Source organism: Triticum aestivum, chromosome 7D (assembly GCF_018294505.1).
Source record: "Triticum aestivum cultivar Chinese Spring chromosome 7D, IWGSC CS RefSeq v2.1, whole genome shotgun sequence".
NCBI lineage: Eukaryota > Viridiplantae > Streptophyta > Magnoliopsida > Poales > Poaceae > Triticum > Triticum aestivum.
In genome coordinates this window covers 498,707,243-498,717,962 of record NC_057814.1, presented here as the reverse complement: position 1 = coordinate 498,717,962, position 10,720 = coordinate 498,707,243, and positions in this window count along the sequence as shown.

Here is a 10,720-nt window from a genome sequence, read left to right as displayed (position 1 = left end):
AGAGGCAGCATCGATCGGCTTCAGTTAGCAGCAGTAGCGAAGGAATCGCTCGATCGGGTTCAGTTAATAGCCATCGATCGATCGCTCGGGTTCAGTAGCGCGTAGCCTGCAGTGCAATCGCTCGGGTACAGTTAGAGCCCAACGCCTCGCACCCACGCGCGTGCGTGTACGAGAGAAACGTGCATCGCTCGGCCCCGACCACCCACCGTAACCGGGAACACCCCGATATTTTCCCCGCCCTCGCTTCTACCACGGTTTTTTCCGTCATGGACGGCCCAAAGAATGTCATGCAGCTGCATCTCCGGCCCGCACAGGACGAAAAGCCCATTTTCTGTCATGATTTTTTGTCATAGAAGTAGGACCCCACCACATCTATGATGATACCGTGTTTTGTCACAATTATCGTCACAGAAGTGTCATAAGTATGACAGAATTTTTTTCCGTTTGGCCCAAAATGTCACGAATGTGTCTTTTTTTGTAGTGTAGTATTCCATCAGTGGCCCTACATTCTTGTCCGTCTGCCGTGCTATACTATCGGGCCGTGATCACTCGGGAGGTGATCACGGGTATATACTTATATACATATTATATGATTCATGTGGTGACTAAAGTCGGGTCGGCTCGTAGAATACCCACAAGTGATTCCGATGTGGGGGCTGAAAGGACAGGTGGCTCCATCCCGGTACAGGTGGGCCTGGGTTCCCGGTGGCCCCCGATTGTTACTTTGTGGCGGAGCGACAGGGTAGGTTGAGACCACCTAGGAGAGAGGTGGGCCTGGCCCTGGTCGGCGTCCGTGGTTACTTTAAAATAACACGCTTAACGAGATCTTGGTATTTGATCTGAGTTGGGTCGTTGACCTTATACGCACTAACCGCCACGTGGGACAAGATATGGGCAACCGGCATCGTGGTATCAGCCGAAGGTCTTTTTGACGTCAGCGACTGAGCGGCGTGCGCCGCATTGGACCGTAAGCCCGCGCTTGTATTAAGGGGGCTAGGTCTGCTTCCGGCCGCGTACGCAACGTGCAGGTGTGCAATGGGCGATGGGCCCAGACCCCTGCGCGCATAGGATTTAGACCGGCATGCTGACCTCTCTATTGAGCCTGGGTAGGGCTGCGACGTGTTGATCTCTCGAGGCCGGACATGACCGAGGAAAGTGTGCCCGGCCAGAGGGATCGAGCGTGCCGGGTAATGTGGTGCACCCCTGCAGGGAAGTTGATCTATTCGAATAGCCATGTCCACGGTAACAGGCGACCCGGAGTTGTACCTTGACCTTATGACAACTAGAACCGGATACTTAATAAAACACACCCTTTCAAGTGCCAGATACAACCCGATGATCACTCTCTCACAGGGCGACGAGGAGGGGATCGCCGGGTACGATTATGCTATGCGATGATACTTGGTGAACTTACCATCTATTCTCTTCTACATGCTGCAAGATGGAGGCTGCCAAAAGCATAGTCTTCGACAGGACTAGCTATCCCCCTCTTATTCTGGCATTCTGCAGTTCAGTCCACCGATATTGCCTCTTTACACAGATACCCATGCATATGTAGTGTAGATCCTTGCTTGCGAGTACTTTGGATGAGTACTCACGGTTGCTTTCTCCCTCTTTTCCCCCTTTCCATTCTCCTGGTTGTCGCAACCAGATATTGGAGCCCAGGAGCCAGACGCCACCGTCGATGACGACCCCTACTACGCAGAGGGTGCCTCCTTCTACGTGCAGGCCGCCGACGATGACCAGGAGTAGTTTAGGAGGATCCCAGGCAGGAGGCCTGCGCCTCTTTCGATCTGTATCCCAGTTTGTGCTAGCCATCTTATGGCAACTTGTTTAACTTATGTCTGTACTCAGATATTGTTGCTTCCGCTGACTCGTCTATGATCGAGCACTTGTATTCGAGCCCTCGAGGCCCTTGGCTTGTATTATGATGCTTGTATGCCTTATTTTATTTTTAGAGATGTGTTGTTATATCTTCCCGTGAGTCCCTGATCTTGATCGTACACATTTGCGTGTATGATTAGTGTATGATTGAATCGGGGGCGTCACACAAGGGGCCCACGAGGCAGGGTGGCGTGCCCAGGGGGTAGGGCGCACCCCCCACCCTCATGGCCATGGTGTGGGCCCCCTCTGGTACTTTCTTTGCTCAGTATTTTTTATTAATTCGAAAAATGACTTCCGTGAAGTTTCAGGACTTTTGGAGTTGTGCAGAATAGGTCTCTAATATTTGCTCCCTTTCCAGCCCAGAATTCCAGCTGCCGGCATTCTCACTCTTCATGTAAACCTTGTAAAATAAGAGAGAATAGGCATAAGTATTGTGATATAACTTGTAATAACAGCCCATAATGCAATAAATATCGATATAAAAGCATGATGCAAAATGGACGTATCAGTGTACACCACCGAGAGGTCCACGAAACTTCTGTGGGTATCCACCATGGCACACATGGTGAACTGCTGCTCGTCGTCGGCAGCCGCTCGGAGCGCCATTGGAGCCGCGCAGGATACCCTCTAAGAATTTCTCATGGTGGGTGTGCTTCTTGCAACGGTGGGGCGTGATCGAAAGGTTGAAGAGACACAAGGGTAGGCTAAATGGCCGCTGTAATAAATGGGGTCGGCCGGCCGGTAATCTCACTTCTTGTCACGGCGTTCATAGTGGAGGATTCCAGAATCCAGTGCACGCTTGACAACACCGCACCGCACGCGTGGGCTCAAAGAGGCGTCAAATGTATCGTCGGTGAGCTTGTTCCCGCGCTACCGCGTTGTTTACCGCGCAAGCTTCCCGCCCGGCTAGGTTGGCCACGCGTCGGCTAGAAGAGGGCCAAATCGTGGGCGTTTATTGGCAAAAAGCTTTGTAAAAACGAAGTGTGTGGAATGACTTCGGTCATAAGTTTACCCTTGGGTGATGAGGTCAAAGTTACACAGAAGGGTGATGATGGACACTCGAGTGCGATAATTAATCCTGCGCTCTACAGTGCACACGGTGGAAGAAACCAACTGTGTGTAGTAATGTCAAAGATCGCAGTCGAGTTAGCTATACAAATCGTGTGCTGTGAGATCGACAAGGTAAACTGATTCGAGAATGGTTAATAAAATCTAAGACCATTGCATATTAAGGTCAAAATAGTGCTAGCAATATACGAGTCTCATACGATGCCATTTCAACGATTGTACCACAAAAGCTCGAAATGTTACAAGGTTCAAATTCCAGAGTCATATGGCTCAAATTCGAAGATTACAAGGTTCAAACTGATATTAGAAATGAAATTCAGCTCATCAGCTGCAAACGCTCGTGCTGATCCGCTGAACATGGATATCAGAGAGGTTCAAACTAATATTACCACTTCTAAGTCTGGTTTTGAAACCTCACAATTTTTGCAAAGGGGTCAGCCACTGAGAAGTCATGTATGGGGTTGACACGATGACTTCCGATTACTTTGTCATCTGAAGTTCCAAAATGAAATTCAACATTTTTGGAGCCTATTCCATTCTGCCACAGGCGCCGGTGCTGATCAACAAACCATTCATTTTTGCGAAATAAATGTAGGGGAAACCTCATTTCCTTCAGCACCCTTGCTCTGAGAACAAAGAACCTGGCGAATATAATCTCCGGTAAGGTCCCTCGGTAGGAGTTCAAAGTAATTTCTGAGAGAGGTAGATCTAGGCATTCGACGTGATTGTTATATTGTATCACATTATCCACCACTGGGCCTAATATTATCTGCAAAAGAAGAAAACGTGTTAGTGCCTACATGCAGTTTTGAACATTACGACAGGCCTATTTGGTTTGCAGGATTTGTAAAATGCACTAACATGCCATCTTCGATCTGACATGATTAACATGGGCATTTGATTACATTCTAGAAAAATGTAGCCTTCTTCACAAGAGGTTGGAGTGGATGAAAAGTTCCCTAAGAAAACTAGTACAGATGAATCCAAAGGAGAAATGCTTATTGATTGTAACCATATGGATCAAGCAACCAATATGGGGGGGACATGTATGTACTGAAATCCTCCAAAAGAACCTTCAGAAATCGTAGTACATTGTCATTGTAAACTTGGAAAAAAGGTGTCACAAATTGAACTCCTTATGGTTAACATTTAACAGGAAAGGAACATCACCTCGATATATAGCTTCTCCAGGCACGGAAAGCATCTCAGGAAACTGACAACTTGCTCCAGGTCAGGGCTGATAGATTATAGTGCCAAGACCTTCATTGTGCGCAGTTTTGCGGTCAAGCTTGTCGGAATCATTTTCTGAATGACAGACGAACAAACAACTTCAAAATTAGAAATAATGTTAATATGTAGAAGGAGAGGTCGAAGGCGGCTGTTGTACTTGAACGGGTGTGGACCCAATAACAAGTTCGGAGTATTTGTCAGACGAGTAGCCCACCACTGTCAATTTCGGTGCAGAAATGACATTGATTCTTGTTGGACCTTCTTGATCAACTACAAGTAATTTCTCAAGTGCAGGTGTGTCCTCAATGACCATGCCGTGGTACACATCTTGTGATGTCTTCCTGCCGCACCAGCAACACACATAAATAGTCCGGAGAGTCATGGAGGTGATGTGGAAGGTACTCAACCCATTGATCGCCTGAAGACGAAGGTACTCGAGTGCAGTACAGCCACGGAGCAGGCGCTCCATGTCACCCTTTGAGAGGCAGACGGCGACGAGCTCGAGGTGCTTCAATCGTGGTAGAATGAGAGCGGGTGCATCATTAAGGGGCAGGAAATGGCAATTCCTGAACTTGGCGACGCGCGGCGTGGGCGCGAGGCGGAGTGCGGGCGTTGGCAGCGACCACATATGCCCATCATCAAAAGTGAGCTCCTCGAGCTGATCTAGGGTGGGGGATCGGAACCACTCACCAAGCTTGGCTCGGTCCTTGCCGTTGGAACGGAACTTGCCCATTCTAAGGCCTTTGGTTGGGCCAAGGTGGCTGCCGAGGATCTTGGAGAACACACCCAAGCTTTTGCGATAGCCATGGCAGAGCTCATGGGTGTCGATGAGGTCGAGAGGGCTGGAGTTCCATAGGGGGCGCCACCGCCGGGAAAGGATGGTTGTCCGCGCCCCATATTTGATTGGGAGGAGGGAGATGATGACTCTCAACATATCATCGGGGAGGCTGCTGATGAAGTCTAGGCCTGCTGGAGTCGCTTGCGGTTCTAGCTCGCCCCGCCTCCGCTTGTTGGCAGCCCCGTTCTCCACCTCCGGAGTCTCCTTGTCAGCGGCGCTTTCTGATATAAATGGGAGTACAGGGAATATTTAGTTAAAACAGGGCAATAAAAAGTGTATTGGTAACTAGAAGTTATTAGGTAGGAATATAGTAAGTAAAGGGAATAACAATTGGTTGTTTAAATACTACACAATTCATTTGACATTGCTGGGTAAGTCAACATATGCAGATAGTTGAAAAGAAAACTTACTTCGAACAAAGTCTGGACGGATGATTTTGTCGGGGAAGTTAGCATATATCTCATGACCAGGCCCTTTTATGTGCAGTGCAGTTTTAGTGCCAGCTTTCAGTACATAAAACTTTGCAATTTCTTTCCAAAAGCTAGTGCCAAAATAGGAGTCACCACGTTCATCAAGTCTTACAGTAGCGACTATTGTAAATCCATGGTTTGTGCGCAGTATGACATCCGTGGAGCCTTGATCTATGGAAAGCGAAAAATTGTGCACTACATAATCTGTTGCATAGCAAGGGATGTTCTGCAGAGAATGGTAGGATTGTTAAACAAAATATGGTAACATGCAAATATGGACCCAGATTGAAAGAACTGTACAGCAGTTGAAATCGAAGGACAAAATCTATAATTAAACAGATAGGGTAAACATGATGTCATGGAAATATGAGATTAATCGAAAGAACAATAATACATCATTAATTTGCCTAATATAGAAAGAAGAGGGGAAAAATCCCCTTTGACGTATATGGTGCATGTGGCACCTTTTATCCAAATGTAGCAATATTTAGAATATGTTCAGGAAAGTAGGCCATGCCAACCGATTTAGGGTGATATTGAACATACCGCGCGCGTCCTCAAGTTATCTGGTACGGTGAGATGGAATCTCTGGCGGCGGTCGCAAAGTCTTGAAGTGTCGGCGCACTGTACATTCTATGAATGAAAGAAAACCCTCAAATCAGCTAGAATAAAAATGAATTCACGGTGATTTCCGCCAGGTGATTAAAGTAGGCAGATGAACTGGGATAAGAGATGAGATAATATCTCATTAAATTAGTTACCTTGTCGTCCATGAGAAAGAACCGTCAGTACGGCAGATTCCCCAACTGAGCGGAGCTTGGTCGACCTCGAGCAGCGTTGAGAAAGTCAATGGCGATAGGCGGCGGCAAGCGGAAGTGGCGAAATGCGGTGGGCTTTGCCGGCAGCCTGTCGGCGGTGGCAGGCATCGAGCTAAGTGTTTACTGCCACGATAGGCGGTGCCATGTCATAGACGCGGAGGAGCTTGTGCAAGTGTGAATGGGGAACGTACCGGAGGGGCCGAGGGGGTGGCGGGCGGGGTGAGGGTTTTGTGACGTGGGGATGGTGAGGGTTTTCTTTTTTCTTTTTTGAATTGGGTGGTGAGGGTTTTCTGTCCCACAAAGAATTTTGGGGGCGACGGTTTGCTAGAGCGAACCGTGTGTGATTGATGCAGCAGGCAAAATGAAAGCCATTGCACACGATTCCAATTTTGGGAACCGTGTGTGATTGACGTACTACCTCCGTCCTGGTTTATTGGTTCCCCTTTGTAATTTTTACCAAATTTTGACGAAATATTTAACATACTCAGACATAGATAATAAGCGTACACGTACATAAGCATAGTTCAACCATAAGTACATAGTTCAACCGTCATTAAGCATACTCAAGCATACATAGTTCGATCCATCCCACATCCCATCTCACATGCGGCCGGCATGATCCTGAAGCTTCTCCAGGTACTCGGCATACGCGCCATGCGCCACCTTGCGAGAATACTTCTGCTTGAAGGAGCCAACGGCCTGTCCTCTTGCATGCGCCAGAACACTTAGATACGCGTCATGAAGCTTGTGGTTGAAAAATGGGCATCCATAGCCGTCGTTCCAGGTCCTAATACGCCTGTTATGCATTCCCGCATAAAGCTCCCTCAGGATTCGCCTCTTGTACCTCCTCTGGGCATCTTCATCCTCGCTGTCCACATCGTCAGACAACACCTATACAAATAGTAACACAAATTTGGCATCAAATCACTAATTACATGCCGTGAAGTAGGATTAGGAATTTATGGCTATTTACTTATACATATCCAGAGATTATGGTTCGATTTTTAAGCACAGTCGTCTATGTACAGACCAATCTTGAAGAAAATAATGGCACAAACATATGTAGGTCATTCAAAATCAATTATCAAGTCCTGGCTAGGAATTATTAGCACAAACACTAACCCTAGTTAGATTACTAGCAGAAATCATTTGCACAGATGAAACAACTAATCACTTATCACCTGTACCATTCAAACAATCAATAAACTACATGGATCTAACGAAACTTACTCAGATTTCATGGATTGGGAGAACATAACCACAGGATTTCTATTCCAAAAAGGGGGAGGCAGGAGTAACCAGAGAAACCCTATGATCTATTTGACACATAAATGGGTATAGATGACTAACCAGCTGTCCGTCATCATCGGAGTCGTCACCGAAGTGGTCGTTGAAGTCGTCGCCGGAGTGGTCGTTGGAGTCGGTGTGGAACTCCGCCTCCGGCTGTGGAAGCTCAACGATGTCAGGGTGCAGCGATAACTCGCCGGCGGTGACGGCAACCTCTGTCTCCATCTCCACGCCGTGCTCCGGTGCTTTAGCAGCCCCGGCGTCGCCACTCCCTCCGATGGGGCGCTTCAGCGGCATCCTCATACACTGACGGCTTTGAGGACTGAGAGCGCGCGGCGTCGAGGATGCAAGCTGAGAGAGAGGATTGTGTGTGTGGCGATGATGGGGGTGCGCCGCTCGGGCGCACCATTAATATGGAGTTGTGGGAGTTGTGGGAGAGAGGCGGACGGCGGTCAAACCGATGGCTCGCCTCCCGGTGAGCCTGCGCACCGGACTGCTGGCATGCCTACCAAAGTTTCACACAACTACTCGCACGCCTCCCGATGACACTGCGCAGCGAGCACGCCTCCGTCAATTCACACACCTGCACGCATGCCTCCCCGTCTGCCTGCGCGGCGGATTGCTCGCATGCATCCCGTCAACTCACGCCTGCTCGCACGGCACATGGGTTGCGAAGCGGCACGTATATTGTTTTTCTATTTGGATGATTAATTATGTCGCTTTATTGCTTAACCGAAGCATGGCACGTATCCATTGTTGGTCTAACGCTCACGGTTCGAATAAATAATCCATTTGGGATATTGGTTCCCAATTATTAATAATCTCCCGTCTGTAATTAGATAAAGATTACATCAAAACTGGTCTCAAATTTGACAAAAAAAGTACAATGCCACTTTGTATTGGTGTCCATATGACAACGCGATAAGTTTCATGAACTTCAAATAAGTTTTGGATGTACTAGAATTTAAAAATCAAGATTCTCAATGTTTGAAATTTGTTGCACGGGGAGTAAACATGCACCCGGTGAGACACATGTGTTTTTGCAATCCATTTAGGTGCACTGTCACGTGTGCATGTAGCTCAAATTTTATTTTTGCACATTATACCCGTAGAAAATCAATCAATTAATGTACTAAAATGTCTTAATGATCTCTGTGATTTTTTTGAAATTAAAACGTCCCTCCTTTGGTAACATATATGTTCACCGCGGGATAATTAATTTAACATGCATCATAGTTGCGGTGGATTCGCGGTGTGTGTGTGTGGGTGTGCTTCTGGGGGTGGCGGGTGGCTTGTAGTACACTACGAGTTGTGAGCCATCGTGTGGGTTAGCCGTTTTGTTAGGCAGGCCGGTGCCACATCAGAGTCGTGAAATCGTTATTTAAAACATTACAGAACCCTTTCATACATACATGTTTTGGCCACATGCAGTCGATGGTTGTCCTACACGACACTCGATACTCGAGTGTGACGCTTTCTGTGGGCCCGCGAGGTCATCGTCCATCACTTTGACGAACAACCGGCAGTGAGGTTAATTTGACCAGCAAGGTAGAATTTTTTTTGTTTCTGTTATGGTGGTATATAGTACGCGTCGAAGAGGTGGGAGGGGACTAGCATATATACTATATGTACGCGTCCGTGAACAAGTACACCTCACTCAGTGTCGGGACTTTTTGGTTTCCGAGGCACGTGCCACATCAAAATTGTGAAATTGGCTATTCAAACATCACACAACACCTTTTTGGTCCACATGCATATCCTAGCTAGGACACTCACGTGTGACGCTTCCATCTGTGGGCCCACGAGGCCATCGTCGATGCATGCATGCATCACTTACCTACATCGGGAGAGGTTAATTAGTTTCACCATCGTTGATGATTCTTTTGGGTTGTACATATATTACGGCAGGAGCATGTAATATGTAGTGAAGAGGGGGAAGGGGACCATCATATGTAGTACGCTTGATGAACCTCGCTCTGTGTGGGTGCATGGTTTACGGTTTTTGAGGCATGTGGCACATCAAAGTTGTGCATTTTGGGTATTCAACATATATATGTTTGGCCCACATGCAAAGCGGTGGTGGTTGTCCTCTCGCACCCACTTAAGTGGTTATCAGCGATATCGATGCTTTCCATCTGTGGGCCCGCTTGGTCCATCACTACTTTTTGCCTGACAACAAGAGAGGTTAATTTGACTTAGGAGGGGATTATTATTTTTGCTCTGGGATGACATGCATGATACAGTTTGAGCGCACACACATGCATGTGTACGCATGAATCCCTCCCATCAAGTCAAAGTGGCTAGTACAACGACACATCATGAACCGATCTCGCTCTGTGTGGGGAGCTAGTGTACGATTTTTTACGCATGCGCCACATCAATGTTGTGTATTCAAACATGCATGCACGCATCACCTCCATACATATGCATGTACTGGTTGCCTTCAGACGGTACACTCCCTCGCGTGGTTATCGGCGACAAGCCTATATATTCGTGGGCCCGCGTGGACATCCATGATCACCTTGACCAACAACAAGATAGGTTACCATGGCGGATTCTTCATTTGGTTCGTGTTATCATAGTATAGGTCATGGTGAGATTCAGACCTTAAGTTTGAGCGCATATACTATGCACGCATGCATGCATGAATCCCCGTCATTGGTTTGAAGTGTGGTGTAACATATATATGCATCGTCAACCTAACCCTCACTCGGTGTGGGGATTTCTAGTTCGAAATCACGGTGCCACATCAAAGTTGTTCCATTGTTACTCAAAAACACACCTCTCCTACATATGTTTGGGCCACACGCATGCAGTGGTTGTCTTCGGGGACTAGCTACTTGTGTGATTATTGGCGAGCTAGCCCATCTCCGGGGTCGCATGGACGGCCATCACTTTGACCAACAACAAGAGAGAGGATGTACGACCAAGGTGGATTATTCTTGGTCCGTTTTACGATCCATCTTGGTGAGATATTCATCTCTGGCCCGCCGACTGGAAGTGTGTGTGGGGGGGTTGCTACTTCGCACTTTGCTAGGTGAACCTTGGTTGGGGGGCATGCATTCATAACTTAGGATTCCCTCCATGGCGACACGAGGGGGGGCTGCTAGCTACTTCGCACTTTG